At 44.0% G+C, this 15,705-nt stretch overlaps 1 long non-coding RNA gene across 1 annotated transcript in view; it reads left to right on the top strand.

Annotated features, from left to right (window-relative positions):
- The window catches only part of LOC148139494 (uncharacterized), a 1,679,690-nt gene that overhangs the window by 1,621,128 nt on the left and 42,857 nt on the right, over positions 1–15,705 (top strand). The gene's annotated exons all lie outside the window — the stretch shown is intronic.

Genomic DNA, 15,705 nt, shown 5'->3' with positions numbered 1-15,705 from the left:
ATGGCTAGAATTTTCTCACCCAAATAATTGTACAAATTAAATGTGGGAGAGGAATGGTTGGGTTACTCTTCGGAGGGTTGTTCTGGCTTGTTGGGCTGAAGGGCCTGTTTCTACACAGTAGGGAATCTATGATTCTATCTCAAATTATTTCAAAAGAGGGCAGATAGATTTTTGAAATATTGAGCAGTTGAAGGCTATGAAGATCAAGCATGAAAGAGGTGTTGAGGCCTGGTTTGGCCCAGCCATGATCTGAAAGAATGGGGGAACAAGCTGGAGGGGATGAATTGCCTACTCCTGCTCCGATTCCTGGAGGCTCCATTTCATGTTTTTTTTGTTTCCAAAGAAGAGCGTGATACAATGTGCTGAAGATCTCAGATGTTGTGAAAAGGGGGTGTTTATGTACTGATTCAGATGGCATTGATTCATGAATCATAGCTATGCAGCCATGAGTAGGAAGGCAATTCCCTCCATGAATAAAGGAAATCTACTGCAGAGCTCACACAAATGGAATCCTTCCCCTCAGTAAACTTTCCCATCACATTACCCAACATATCAGCTAAAACAGGACACATTGCGCATGCTCTAGTCAAAGGCGACCCCGGGTGATTGATATCAGCACCGGACCAATGAAAGGACGGCGGGCGGAGCTGAAGAACCGAGCGGGACGTTGGTCCTCCAACCAATCAACGTGAATGAAGGGCGGAGCTAAACTAAACCATGTGATCACCCTCGCGCGCGGCGCACAGTTGCTGTAATGAATGCTCGGGAAGTTATGGAGAGAAAGGATACGGTAAGGAAAGAAATAAACAGGGAAATGGGAGAAAAACTGTGTTGCTATGAGCGGACAGGTTTTACAAACAAATTGTGCACGTCGGAAAACACAAATTTGAACGTCCCAGTCCCGTATTTGTAGTAAATGGGGAATTGCCTCAGCGCGGCTGCAGGCCTGAGTGAGCGCCGCCATCTTTATTCGGGACACGTGCGCGACCGCCATCTTTGTAGGGGGCAAAGTGCAGCCAGGCGCATGTGCAGCCTTTCTCGAGTAGAGAGTCTTTGGGATCATAGCAACCAATACTGCTCTGATTCACCTCTGGGCTCCCTCATCACCACTTTGTCAATATCCAGCTTCCTCAGTCTCGAACCATGGGTGTATTTTTAGTCTGTTTACTACTGTATTATTACTTTTTTAGACCCTTTGTAAATGAGTTTGTGGGATATAAATGAATTAATGTTATTTCTGCAAGTATAAATTCTGATACAGAACAGGAATGAGAAAATACATATTCAGCAAAAAGAAAGGATATGTTAGCATGAGACGTGAATACAGAACAATGGTGGATATATGGGCAAACAGGAAAGCATCTGTTTCCCCCTTACACGGAGACACAGGAACAAACCCTAATCAAAGAGGTCAAAGTGGCCTCTGGATGGAAATAGATGCTGATAGAAGAAAAGATATGCCTAATCAATAATCTACAATAGACTGACGTCAAACACCCTTATGGGAGTCAGAGATAAGAGTTTGTCACGGACAAGACAGGATAAACAGAAGTTGTGGGATAAGTCTTAAGGAAATGAGTGACGTAAGCGAAGCAGGGAACAGACAATGGAATAAGGAAAACATATGGGAAAAAACAGTATAAATTGCAAGGGTTTTATGGGATATACTGTGCATTTTGTCATTGCCTTACCTGGTAATTAGACAAAGCACCCACCTATAGGTGTATAAATAAAATGACTCTGTTGTTCAGATATTTGTCTCGGACTGAAATTATTAAAGTGAGTGAGCTTTTGTTTCTCACAAGTTTTTCGCTGCGGCCCAGCCCCTGACCATGTGCTGCTCTATTATCAGATTACTTTTTTCTTGAATATTTTTGACAGTCAAGAATTCTTTTTTCCAACAAGCAAGTGTATTTTCCTTCCATTTCTGACTATCAAATTCTGCACCATTTTCATTCCCTGTAATCCGTTTTGCACTCCCTGAAACATCAACTGTGTTTCTCCTTCCACAGATACCAGTGATTAATGCCAAAGCCCTGTAGCCTGGGGAGAGGGTGATGTTTGACTTTCTTGTACAGCTGCAGTTTGTGTGGTGACGGTGCTCTCACAGTGTGGTTGGGTAAGTGGCATTATAGGTTATTCATTCAGCAACAGTGATGATTTGAAAATAATGTCAAATCAACAACAGTTTGTATTTTTATTATCATACTTATAATTTCACAAAAATACTATTGAGAACTTTAAACATATGGCTAGAGATGGAGATATTAGGTCAGGTGACCAAAAGCATTGCCAAAAAGCAGGTTTTGAGGGATGTCTTAAAGGTGGAAGGCAGACCTGTGAGGTTTTGGCTACGAATTTAAGACCATGCTGCTTCAGCAACTGCAGAAACAGCCACACAGGTGAAGTAATGAATTAACAAATGGTTGGGAGTCTCGAAGAAAAAGGGTTGTTGAGGTCTCACAGTCTGTGGGGTGCAGGGAGCTGGGGATTATCACAGCCAGGAATTAAATCGAGTGTGAGACTTTTAAATTGAGGGATATTGGCCAGGTGCTGGCAAGTGAGACTAGATTGGGTTCGGATATCTGGTCGGCATGGATGGGTTGGACCGAAGGGTCTGTTTCCTTGCTGTACATCTCTATGGCTGTATGCAGTTCATTTTAGTTAGGAGCCTTTTGATGAATCAACAAGCAGAGATTTAGACTTTTTTGAGATTACAGGGAGGTTGAATGTGGGAAGCTGGCCCTGAGTGTGTTTGGAAAATGAAAGTATGAGCTGAGACAAGGGTGGAATCAGCTAGAAATAGTGGTCTTGGCGTGGGACTGAGTTATCACACTCTCCTCACCTCTGGGATTCAGCTGGTTGCCAGATTGTGAATCAGGGCGGTAACACAATCGGGAGCTGAGTGGCCCTGGTGGAGCCTAAAGTGAGTGTCGCTCAGCGGCTGTTGCTGAGCAGCTGCTGCTTGGTAGCCCTGTTGATGACACCTTCCATCACTTTACTGCTGATCGAGTGTGGACTGATAGAGGGAAATTTCCTGGGTTGGATTGCCCTGTGTTGTTGTGTTGAACATCCCTGGGCAATGTTCCACATTCTCGGTAGATGCCAGTGCTGGAGCGGAACGTGGCTTGGTGGGTGGCAAGTTCTGGAGCACAAGCCATCAGTATCATTGCCAGAATATTGGCAGGGCCCGTAGCCTTTGCACTACTTAACCATTTCTTGATGTTATTCAAACTGAATCAAACTGGCTTAAAACTCACATCTGTGATGTTAGAAACCACTGGAGAAGGCTGAGATGGATCATCCCACTTTGCACTTCTGACTGAAGATTGCTGCAAATACTGTCATCTTATCTGGTGCATGGATGTGTGAGGCCCCTCCATCAGTAAGGGTGGGGATTTCTGTGATGCTTCCTCCAGTGAGTTGTTTAATTGTCCACCACCGTTCACAACTGGGTGTGGGAGAACTGCAGAGCTCCGATCTGTTCCATTGGATGTTGGATCACTTAGCTGTGTTGCTTGCTGCTGATGCTGTTTGATACAGGTAGTTCTGTTTGATAGCTTCACCAGGTTGGCACTTCATTTTTAAGTCTGCCTGGTGCTGCTCATGGCATGCCCTCCTTTCCTGTCCATTATGATGGGTGAGAGCAGGATTTACAAACCCATGAGATTTCAGATTGTGCTGGAGTACAGTTCTGCTGCTGTTGATGTCCCACAGTGCCTCAGAGATACCCAGTTTGAGATCCTACATCTCTTCGAAGTCTGTCCCATTATGAATTGTGATAATGTCACTCAACACGATGGAGGGTTTTCTCAACTTTAAGGCAAGACTTTGTCTCCGAAGGGAATGTGTGATGGTCGCTCGTACGAATACTGTTATGGACAGATGTGTCTCCGCTGTTCAATTCATAACAATGAGATCAAGTATGTTTTACACTCTTGTTGGTTCCCTCGCCACCTGCTGCAGACTCAGTTGAGCAGCTATATCCTTTCGGACCTGACCATCTCAGTCAGTAAATCTGTTGCAGAACTAGTCTCGATTGTGGACATTGAAATCCTGTACCCAGAGTACGTTTGACACCATTTTACTTCCTCAGTGCTTCCTCCAAATGTTGTTCAACATGAAGGAGAACTGATCCGTCAGCTGTGGGAGCACTGTACGTGGTAATCAGCAGCAGCCATGAGAGTTTCTGGTCTCCGGAGCCAATGCTGTGTACTCCTAGGGCAAATGCTCCCTGTCTGTACGCCACTGTGCCACCACCTCTGCCTGGTCTGTCCTGCCAGTGGGACAGGACATATTCAGAGATTTCAGGAGAAAGTGAAGACTGCAGATGCTGGAGATCAGAGTCAAGTGTCTGGTGCTGGAAAAGCACAGCAGGTCAGGCTGATAAAGGGCTTAGGCTCGAAACGTTGATTCTCCTTCTCCTCGGATGCTGCCTGACTGTTGTGCTTTTCCAGCACCACTCTCTCGATATCTAGGGATGGTGATGGTGTTGTCTGGTCATTGTTTGTAAGGGATGATTCTTTGAGTATGAGTATGTCAGGCTCTTCCTTGATTGGTCTGTGAGACAGCTCTCCACATTTTGGCACCAAAAACCATATTTTTGTGAGGAGGACGTTGCACCATTGAGATGGCTGATTCTGTGGTTGTAATTTCTGGTGCCTTGTTAGTTGCGAACTGGTCCATCCAGTTTCATTCCTTTGTTGAGACTTTGGAGTGATTAGTACAGTGAGTCGCTGGCTGGGCCGCTGTCAGGTTGTCAGGATTTTTTTCGCCATTGACAATGGTTTCATAGCGATCAGGAGATTCCTAATACGTTGTTTTTTTTTCTTGAAATCAGATTCACTCATCTGCCAAGACGGGATTTGAACCAGGACTTCAGTAGTTTTTTTTTAATATTCTGGATAAAAGCTAAATACATCAGGTTTGTTCACTCATTTTAAATATCACTAACCCTGGTTTTGTTTCTTTGTAAAACACTGTCCATCATCCTGTCTCCTCCATCCTCCCCTCTAACAACGAGTGAGGAGCACATGGAGTTTCTCTGACACTAAGACTGAGATAATCTGATCTGCTGCTTCTCTTCCTCCCACTAGCCCACTGAGAAAAACTGCATCACGTGGTGTTCCTGGTTTTTGTCCTAAACCTACATCTTTCTCCAGTCTCTTGTAAAGCCTTATCAGAGTTCACCTTGACCCTTTACCCTAATCTCACTAAACTCACTTTCCAACTCTCTCTCCTCCGCTGCCGCCTCATCACTCCCCCTTGCCAATTCATAGATATTGTTCCTTGTTCTGTCTGTTGGTCTTTTCTGGTTATGTCCTTCTCTCCCATTCTGTGAAAAACTAATATTTGACCTCACCGTTGTTGGAAAATCCTGCTCCATCTCCACTCTCCCTTTCCTTTCTGAATTCCTTGCATTTGGTGTCCCTCAACGATCTATCCTTGGTCTCTCCTGTATCTCACGTACATAGTGCCAGGAGGTGATATCATCCAAAAACACTGTTAGGTTTGACATGTACACTGACGATGCCCAGCTCTCCCTCCCCATCATCCCTCTCCATTACTCCCCTGTTATTCAGTTATCAAACTGCTTATCACATTCCCACTACTCGATTAGCTGCAATTTCCTCCAATGAAACATTGTCACGGTTTAACCCATTGCCTTACCTTTACCTTTCTGCTGAGCCCCTCCCTCACACTGGGAACTCTCTGAGGCAGAACGACACTCTTCACAATATTGCTGTTATATCTGACCCCAAGGTGACCTCTACACAATCACAACAGCAGGAATTCCAATCTCAAACATTTCTTTTTTCCACTTCACCCCAGCTCCATTGCTACTGAAACCCCTTACCCGCGTCTGTGTCGCCTTAAACTTGAATCCAAAACAGAACCCTTGATTCCGTGACTCAGAATCTGGTTTCAGACTCCCCTCTCAATATTAACCCTCAGACACAGCCTCTCTCTATTTATCCTATCAAACCCCTTAAGAATCCCATCTGTCTCAATGAGACCACCTCTCTTTCTCCAAAATCCAGTGAGTAGCGTCCCAAACTTTTCAGTCTTTATTTAAAAGATAATCCCTCCAAACCAGGGATCATCTCATTGAATCTTCCCTGAAATTTCTCCAATAAAGTGACACATTTCCTTATCTAAAGGGACGAAAACTGCTCTCATTACTGCAGATATGGTGGTCTCACCAGCACTTCCACACGTTACTCTCAGGTATATACTCCAAACTCTATTACTGAGAACCTTTGAAACAAAACATTCGATTCCCCTTCCTGATTCCCTGTTGTAACTGTGTGGTAGCTTTCTGTGTTTCCTGAACAATTACCCCTGGTCCCTTTGTTGTGCAGCTTTCTATAGTTTCCACCATTTAAATAATACTTTGTTCTTTTATTATCTCCTCCAAAATGAGCAACTTCCCGTTTTCCCAAGTTACATCCCATCTGGCAACTTGTTGCCCCCTTCTCCTGAGCATCTCTCTCTTTTCATAATCCTCTTAGACCTTTACAGTTATGCCTTTTCTAGGAGATATCCCCCCCCCTTCCCATTCTTCCAAACATTTACTGGGAGCACTGGGCAGTGGGAAGCAGACAGAGTTGCTATCTTTTTAGGGATACGCTTTGGAGTTATTGAAAGGATCTTCCTCCCCATTGGTCAGGATGGAGACAACTTGCCCATCGTTAGCCTTTCACACCCATGTCTTATTGATGAGGCAGAGCGGCAGCACGGAATGAAAGAAAAGAAAATAATTCTTGTTCCCCATATCTCACTGACGCTTGGATCATTTTCTCCAATGTGTCAAAGAACTGCTGTGTTCAGTCACATGAGATCTCAAGTTGCAATTTCCTAGAAACCACAGATTTCCCCTGAGTTGACTGCTGTTGTCCTCAAGGGTAATATGTACAGTAATCCTGGGCCACAAGGAGGGGATGGTGTGAGTTTCTAACTTGAACTGATAGTGATGGATTTTATAAACTTGTATTACAGGATATTACAGGTGGACATTCAGATGGTAATCTCAGTAAATGTTCTGCCAAACTCTGATTGAATTACTCAGTATATCAGGACCTGGATATTCGCGTTGTGTGTGTGAGTATTGTGTTCCAGATCAGTCCCATTTGCTGCTTAAAAATTCTCCTTTGAATCATCGCATTCTCGCAAAAGGTCTCCCCAAACCTTCAATGTGTCATGTAATCCTTTTATGATGACCTGATGAGTGTAAGGTTTATTTTTCGAATGTTTAATTTTTGTATAAGGATGTCTCAGAGAGGGAGCAGAATATTCTTAAAGGGGAGAATAACCATTTTGAGGGGAGGCTGTTGTTTATTGGTATCAATGACATAGGAATAGAAGAGTTCACATTATTGGATCATTGGAATCTCTTGTGGGGTAGAATTGACCTCCATCAGAAGGATGGATTGTACTGGTACTGGAAGGGAACAGTTGCTAGTGTTATTCAGGAGGCATTAAACCAGTGAAGGAATGTGGGTAAACCCAGAGAGAGAGTGAGGGAAGAGCTAAGTCTGACGCTGGTACAGTTCAGACGTCAAACAGTCAAGGCAGACAAGGGCAAGGCACAGAATGAGCAGTTACACTGCATTTATTTCAATGCAGGAGGCCCGATAGTTCGGGCAGAGGAGCTCAGGGTATGGTTTTGAACATCGCACTGGGATATTATAGCAATTACAGAGGCATGACTCAGGGATGGATAAGACTAGCAGCTTAATGTTCCAGTGTATAGATGCTATAGCAAAGATAGAAAGGGGGCAACAGAGCAAGGGGAGAGGTATTTTTGATTAGGGATGACATTACAGCTGGGCTTCAAGAGGATATTCCTGGGAGTACATCCAGGCAGGTTATACAGGTGGAACTGAGAAATAATAAAGGGATGATCTCCTTATTGGGATGGTACTACTGACCCCCCTTCCCCAATAGTCAGCAGGGAGTTGAGAAGCAAATTTACTAAGAGATCACTTCTCTGTAAGAATAGTATGGTTATGTACAAGACTTGACTTTCTTTGTTATTCATTCACAGGATGAGGGTGTCACTGGCTGGGCCCAAAGGGCAGTAAAGAGTCAACCACATTGCTATGGGTCTGGAGTCACATGTAGGCCAGACCAGGTAAGGATGGCAGATTCCTTCTCTGAAGGATATTAGCGAATCTGATGAGATTTTTTTTCGCAATAATCAACAATGGATTCATGGTCTTTAATAGATTCTTACTTCCTAATTTTTATTGAATTCATATTCCACTCTCTGCCGTGATGGGATCCAAACCCTGGGCCCCAGAATGTTATCTGGGTGTCTGGATTATCCATCTAGTGATAATCTCACGAGGCCATTTGGCAGGGTGAGTGACTGAGGTATCCGTGGGGCAGCACATCAGCACCAAAGATCCCATGGTCTCTGCGGAAGATAGAAAGGGCTGGGGAGGGAGGTATATCCCTGGTAGTGGGGTCTGACTGTAGGTAGCGGACATAGCAGAGGTTAATGGAGATTAGTGGGTGGCAGATGAGGACTGGGGGGTTATATTCTTATTGTGGTTGGAGGGGTGGGGGGAAGGCGGAGGTACAGGAAGTGGAGGATATGCGTTGGAGCGCATTATTGATCACGTGGAAGGGAAATGTGGTCCTTGAAAGAGGAAACCTTTCTGGGATGTCCTGGAGTGGACTTGCTTCTCCTGGGAGCAGATATGTCAGAGGAGGAGGAATTGGGATCACAGGATAACGTTTTAACAGGAATATACTCGAGGGTAATCAGGAGAGCAAAAAGGGAACTTGAAATATCTCTAGGAAATAGTTTAAGGAGAATCCAAAGAGATTCTACAAATACATTAAGGATAAAATAATAACCGGACAGAGAATAGGACCCCTTAAAGATCAACAAGGCCATCTATGGAACAACAGGAGGTGGGAGAAATACTATGCTATTCTATTCTAGAGAGTTTGGAGAAATAAATAGTGATCACTGGAAAAGTGTCTATATTACAGAGGAGGAAGTACTGGATGTCTTAAAAAGTAGCAAGGTGGATAAATCCCTGGGACCTGATCAGGTGTATACCAGAAATTTGTGGAAAGCTAGGAAGGTGATGGCAGTGCCCCTCCCTGAAGTATTTATATCACTGTTTGTGACACGTAAGATGCTGGAAGATGGGTGCCATTATTTAAAAAAGGCGGTAAGGAAAGGCCAGGGAACAAGAGAACAGTCAGCCTAACGTCAGTGGTAGGGAAGTTGTTGGAAGGGATTCTGGGGGACAGGATTTACATGTTTTTGGAAAGACAAGGATTGATTAGGGATAGTTAACGAGGCTTTGTGTGTGGGAAATTCTATCTTTCTAACTTGACTGAGTTCTTTTGAAGATGTGACAAAGATGATTGATGAAGACAGACTGTGGACGTTGTCTGTATGGACACTGAACGATGTTCCACAAAGCAGACTGGTTAGCAAGGTTAGATAACATGAAATGTTGGGAGAACTAGCCATTTGGATACAAAACTGGCTTGAAGGTAGGAGGCAGAGGGTGGTGATGGAGAGTTGCTTTGCGGACTGGAGGCCTGTGAGCAGCGTTGTCCTGCAGGAATGGATATTGGGTCCTTAAATAAATGACTTGGATGTGAATATATGCGGTATGGTCAGTGGGTTTACAGAAGACACCAAAATTGGAGGTGTCGTGGACAATGAAGAAGGTTAGTTCAGAATGCAACAGTATCTTGACTAGATGGGCCATTGGAGCGAGGAATGGCAGACTGGGTTCAATTTTGACAAATGTAAGCTGTTGGATTTTAGGAAAGGCAAATTAGAGCAGGACTTATACACTTAATGGTAAAGTCCTTGGGAACGTTGCTGAACACAGAGAACATGGAGTGCAGGTTCATTGTTCCTTGAAAGGAGAGTCGCAGGTAGGCAGACTAGTGAAGGGGGGGTTTGGTATGCTTATATTTATTGGTCAATGCATCGAGTACAGAAGCTGGGACGTCAAATTGTGGTTGGACAGGACATTGATTAAGCCATTTCAGAAATTCTGTTTTAAGTTCGAAATTCCCTGTTCTGGAAAGGATGTTGTGAATCTTGATAGAGTTCAGACAAGATTTACAAAGACTTTGCTAGGGTTGGAGGATTTGGGCTACAGGGAGAGGCTGAATAGGCCAGAGTTAATTTCCCTGGAGAGTCAAAGACTGGGAGGTGACTTCATGGAGATTTATAAAATCATGAAGGGCATGGATAAGGTGAACAGCCAGGGTCCTTTCCCCCCAGTTAGGTGGGATCAAAATAAGATCACATGGGCTTAGGTTGAGAGGGCAAAGATTAAAAACGGATCTAAGGGGCAAAGTTTTCAAGTTGTGTGTGGTGTATGTGTGGAATGAGCTGCCAGATGAAATAGTGGAAGCTAATACAATGACAACATTTGAAAGGCATCCGATTGGGTACATGAAGATGAAGAGTTTCCAATGATACGGACCAATAGCTGGCAAATGGGGCTCCATTTGTTGAGGATTACTATTTGGCATGGACAAATTGGACCAAAGGTCTGTTTCTGTGCTGTACATCTCTATGACACTAATAAATGAAAATAAGATGTGTTCCTCTTTTGTGGAGAGCTAGCAGAAGCACAGATAATTGTCCTTGGAGCTGAGAAGGTTAAGCAGTGATTTTGACCAGGTGTAAATTTGTTTCTAGGATATCTAATCTGCAGAGAGAGTGGAAATGTTAACAATGTCACAATTTTAGTAACTATTTTCAGGTAATTGGCAAATAATGTGAACATTATTTTATTCAGTAAGTTCTGAGTATCTGGAACAGTCTGAATGGCAGCTGGACACAGACTCAGCAGTTATTCATAAAGAGATTTGGAATTTTACTTTTTAAGGGAAGATTTGGGGGGCTATGGGCAAATGGGAAGGGAATTTGGACAGATTTGCAGCATCTCCATAGGGAGAGAATATAGCCCCAACCCCTGTGCTCAAATCTTTCTCATTTCTTCTCAAAATGAATGCACCCGAGATTTGAATCCCCCTCTCCCTCGTCCATTCACCTTATCTACACTCTTTCTGATTTTATAAACCTCTAATAAGGTCACCTCTCAACCTCCTGCACTCCAGTGAAAAAATTCCCAGCCTATCCAGCCTCTCCTTAGAACACAATCCCTCCATTCATGGCAACATGCAGATAAATCTCTCCTGAACCTGCTCCAATTTAATAATATCCTTCCTATAACAGCACAACCATAACTGGACAGAGTATTCCAGAAGAGGCCTCCCCAACATCCTGTACATCCTCAACATAACGTCCCAACTCCTGTACTCAAAGGTCTGAACAATGACGGTAAGTGTGCTAAGCACCTTAACCACCCTGTCTACATATGACACAAACTCGGTTTCTTTGTTCCCATATCACTACTCAAGGCCCTATTTTTATTGAGTGTAAGTCCTACCCTCGTTTGTATTGTCAGGATATTATATTTTGCATTTATTCCAATCCAAAAAAAATTTGAGTATAAAGGCAGTAGGAGTATAATTAAGAGCAAAATCAGGGGGCAAAAAAGGGACATGAGATAGTTTTGGCGAATAGGGTTAAGGATAATCCAAAGAGCTTTTGTAAATACATGAGGAGCAAAAGGCTAACGAGGGAGAAAATAGAGATCCTCAAAGATCAGCAAGGCAGCCATTGTGTGGAGCTGCAGGCGATGGGCAAGATAGGAAACAAGTATTTTGCATTAGTGTTTACTGTGAAGTACATGGGAGATATAGAATGTGGGAAATAAATGGTGACATCTTGGAAAATGTCCATATTACAGAGGAGGAGGAGGTGCTCATTGAGTGGCTAAGAAGCTGGTGCAGGGGAAAAGGATTCACGTTTTTTGGATCGTTGTGATCTCCTCTGGAGTAGAGTTGACCTGCGTAAGAAGGATGGATTGTACCTGAATTGGAAGGTGTCTAATGTCTAGGCAGGGAGACTTGCTGGTGATACTCGGGAGGCATTAAACCAGTGAGGGAGTGGGTGTAAACCCAAGAAGATAGTGAGGAAAGAGATATGTCTGAGGCTGGTACAGTTCAGAAGTCAAATAGTCAAGGCAGGCAAGGGCAAGGCACAGAATGAAGTCGGACTGAGCAGTTGCACTGCATTTACTTCAATGCAAGAGACCTGACCAGGAAGGCAGAGGAGCTCAGGGTATGGTTTTGAACATGGCACTGGGATATTGTAGCAATTACAGAGGCATCACTCAGGGATGGATAGGACTGGCAGCTTAATGTTCCAGGGTATAGATGCTATAGGAAGAATAGAAAGGGGGACAAGAGAGGAGGGGGAGTGGCATTTTTGATTCGGGATAGCATTATGTTTTTGCTCAGGGGAGATATTCCTGGGAGTACGCCCAGTGAAGTTATTTAGGTGGAACTGGGAAATAAGAAAGGGATAATTATTGGGGTTTTCTGCATGGTTTCGTCCGGGTGCTCTGGTTTCCTCCCACAGTCCAAAGATGTGCAGGTTGGGTGGATTGTATAGGCTGAATTGCCCATAATGTTCAGGGATGTGTAGGTTGGCTGGCCCTGAGAAGTGCAATGTTATAGGAGGAGGTTAGGAGGCTTTCCAGGTCAGTATTAGTATGATGGGCTGAATGACCTGCTTCCACACTGTTGGGAGTCTCTGAGAATTCTACTCGTTTTAAAATAGTTACAGAAAATAATATACCAGATCTAAGAGTTAAGGTTCTGAATTGGACAAAGGCCGATTTTGATAGCACAAGGCAAGAACTTTCATCTGGCCCCTCAAGCCTGCTCTACCATTCAATAAGATCAGGGCTGATCTTCTCATGGCCTCTGCTCCACTTTCCTGATCTCTCACCATAACCCTTAATTCTTTTCCTATTCACAAATCTACATTTTGCCTTCAAGGCATTCAAGTTGATAACGTCAAATGCTGCACTCGGCAGGGAATTCCACAGATTCACAACCCTTTAGCTGAAGAACCTCCTCCTGAACTCAGTCCTAAATCTGCTCCCCCTTATTTTGAGGTAATGCTCTGTAGTTTGACCCACCCCCAGTGGAAATAGCCTCCCTGCTTCTGTCTTATCTACTCCCTCATAATTTTATTGTTTCCTATCCAACCTCCCATTCTTCTAAATTACAATGACTATAGAACCAGTTTTCTCAATCTCTCCACATGCACCAATCCTCAACTCCCAACCCAAACTAGTGAACCTCCTCTGTGCTCCCTCCAACGCCAGTACATCTTCCTGAAGTAAGGAGACCAAACCTGTACACAGTACTCCAGGTGTGGCCTCCCCAGCACCCTGTACAGCTGCAGCATAACCATCCCTCTAGCAAGGAAGGACAATATTCCCTTCACTGCCTTAATTACCTGCAAACCAACTTCCTGTGATTCATGCACAAGGACACCCAGCTCCCTCTGCACAGCAGCATGGTGCAAGTTTTCACCATTTCATCATCCAGTTTGCTGTTAGTCCGACCAAAATGGATGACCTCACATATCCCAACATTGAACTCCATCTGCCAGATCCTTACCCATTCACACAACTGATCTGTATCCCTGTTCAGACTTACAGTGGCCTCTGCACACATTGCTCTACCTCATCTTTGTATCAAATGTGAACTCTGACACCGTACACTTGGTCCTCAACTCCAAAACATTTGTGTAAATTGCAAACAGTTTTAGTGCCAACACAAATCCAAACACCCATTTATCCCCATTCTTTACATTTTGTTGGTTAACCGATCCTGTATCAATGATAATTACCCATAATGCCAAGCATCTTTACCTTATTCAGCAGCCTTTTATGTGGCAACTTATCGAATGCCTTCTGGAAATCCAGGTACACCACATCCACCGAGTCCCCCTTGTCCACGGCACTCGTCGCATCCTCAAGTAATTCCAGTAAACGTGTTAAACGTGACCTGCCAATCATGAATCCATGCTGTGTCTGCTCAATGAGACAATTTCTACCCAGATATCTCACCACCACTTCCTTGAGAGGTTCAAGCATTTTCTCCACTACAGAAGTTAAGCCATCGGATCCTTTTTGAAAAATAGTACCACCACATTTGCAGCTTCCAGTCTGTCAAAACCAGACATCCAACAAATTTTAGTGGATTATCACGAGGTCTATTTGTTATTCTCTCTCCCCCCCCCCTTTCCCACCAGATCTTTTAGTCCCTGGGATACATTCCATCAGAGCCAGGAGACCCATCTACCTTTAGGCTGTTATCTTTCCCAACATTACCTCTTTACTGGGAATGATTGCTTCTGTATCCTCATCTGCCATTGCCTCCATAGGCCTGTGACAATGAGAGTACATAGACAGTATGTTCCTGTTAAGGCCAAGGCTGCTAGGTGTAAAGAGTGCTGCCTGACGAAAGAAATTGTGGACCTGGTCAAGAAAATGAAGGAGGGATATGGCAGGTACAGAGAGCTGTGTTTGTGTGAATCCCTAGAGGAGTGTAGTGGCAGTAGGAGTATACTCGAGGTAAACCAGGAGGGCAAAAAGGGGACATGAGATAGCTTCAGGAAATAGGTTTAAGGAGAATCCAAAGTGATTGTACAAATACACTAAGGACAAATGAGTAACCAGGCAGAGAATAGGTACCCGCAAAAATCATCAAGGCTGTCTGTGGAACCGCAGGAGGTGAGAGCGAATCTGTATGAGCGGAGAGGTTTTACAAACAAAATGTGCACATCGGAAAACACAAATTTGAACGTCCCAGTCTCGTGTTTTCAGTAAACGGGGAATTGCCTCAGTGTGGCTGCAGGCATGAGTGCGCGCCACCATCTTTATTCGGGGCAAGAATTCACTGGACACGTGCGGAGCCGCCAGCTTTGTAGGGGGCAAGGTGCAGCCAGGCGCAGGTGCAGCCTTTCCCTGGTACAGAGTCATTTGGCAGGATCTACACAGAGCACATTCAATCTCAGAGAAATGGATGTTTATTTCTGGATTTGTTTCGTCATTCATTTAAATGATTTGGTATCGTAAATGAGTTTGCAGGTCATACAAAATTGGAGGTATTGTGGATAATGAAGGTTACCTCAGATTACAATAAGATATTGATCAGATGGGGTTTAATTTAGATAAATGAGGTGCTGCATTTTGGAAAAGCACATCAGGGCAGGACTTGTACACTGAATGGCAAGGCCCTGGAGACGTTTGCAGAACAAAGAGACCTTGGATTGCAGGTTCATAGTCCTTGCAAGTCAAGTTGCAGGTCGATAGGATGCTGAAGAAGGTGTTCAGTATATTTTCCTTTATTGGTTAGAGCATTGAGTATAGGATGTGGGAGGTCATGTTGCTGTACAGGACATTTGTTAGGCCACTTTTGGAATAGTGTGTGCAGTTCTGGCCTGCCTCCTATCAGAAGGGTTCTGTGAAACTTGAAAGGTTTCAAAAAAGACTTACAAAGATGTTGTTGGGGTTGGAGGATTTGAGCTGTAGGATGAGGCATAAAAGGCTGAGGCTGTTTTCCCTGGAGTTCCATAGGCTGAGTGGTGATGTTATGGAGGTTTATACAATCATGAGGGGCATGAATAGAGTAAATGAACAAGGTGTTTTCCCTGGAGTAGGAGTGTCTAGAAGTAGAGGGCATTGCTTTAGGGTGAACGGAGAAAATTTCAAAGGGACCTAAAGGACAATTCTTTCATGCAGTGGGTGGAATGAGCTGCCAGAGGAAGTGGTGGAGGCTAGTACA

The sequence above is a fragment of the Chiloscyllium plagiosum genome, unplaced genomic scaffold, assembly GCF_037043375.1.
Source record: "Chiloscyllium plagiosum isolate Xiang-an unplaced genomic scaffold, Cpla_swu_hap1 HiC_scaffold_38, whole genome shotgun sequence".
Lineage (NCBI taxonomy): Eukaryota > Metazoa > Chordata > Chondrichthyes > Orectolobiformes > Hemiscylliidae > Chiloscyllium > Chiloscyllium plagiosum.
This window is presented reverse-complemented; position numbering and strand designations above follow the sequence as displayed.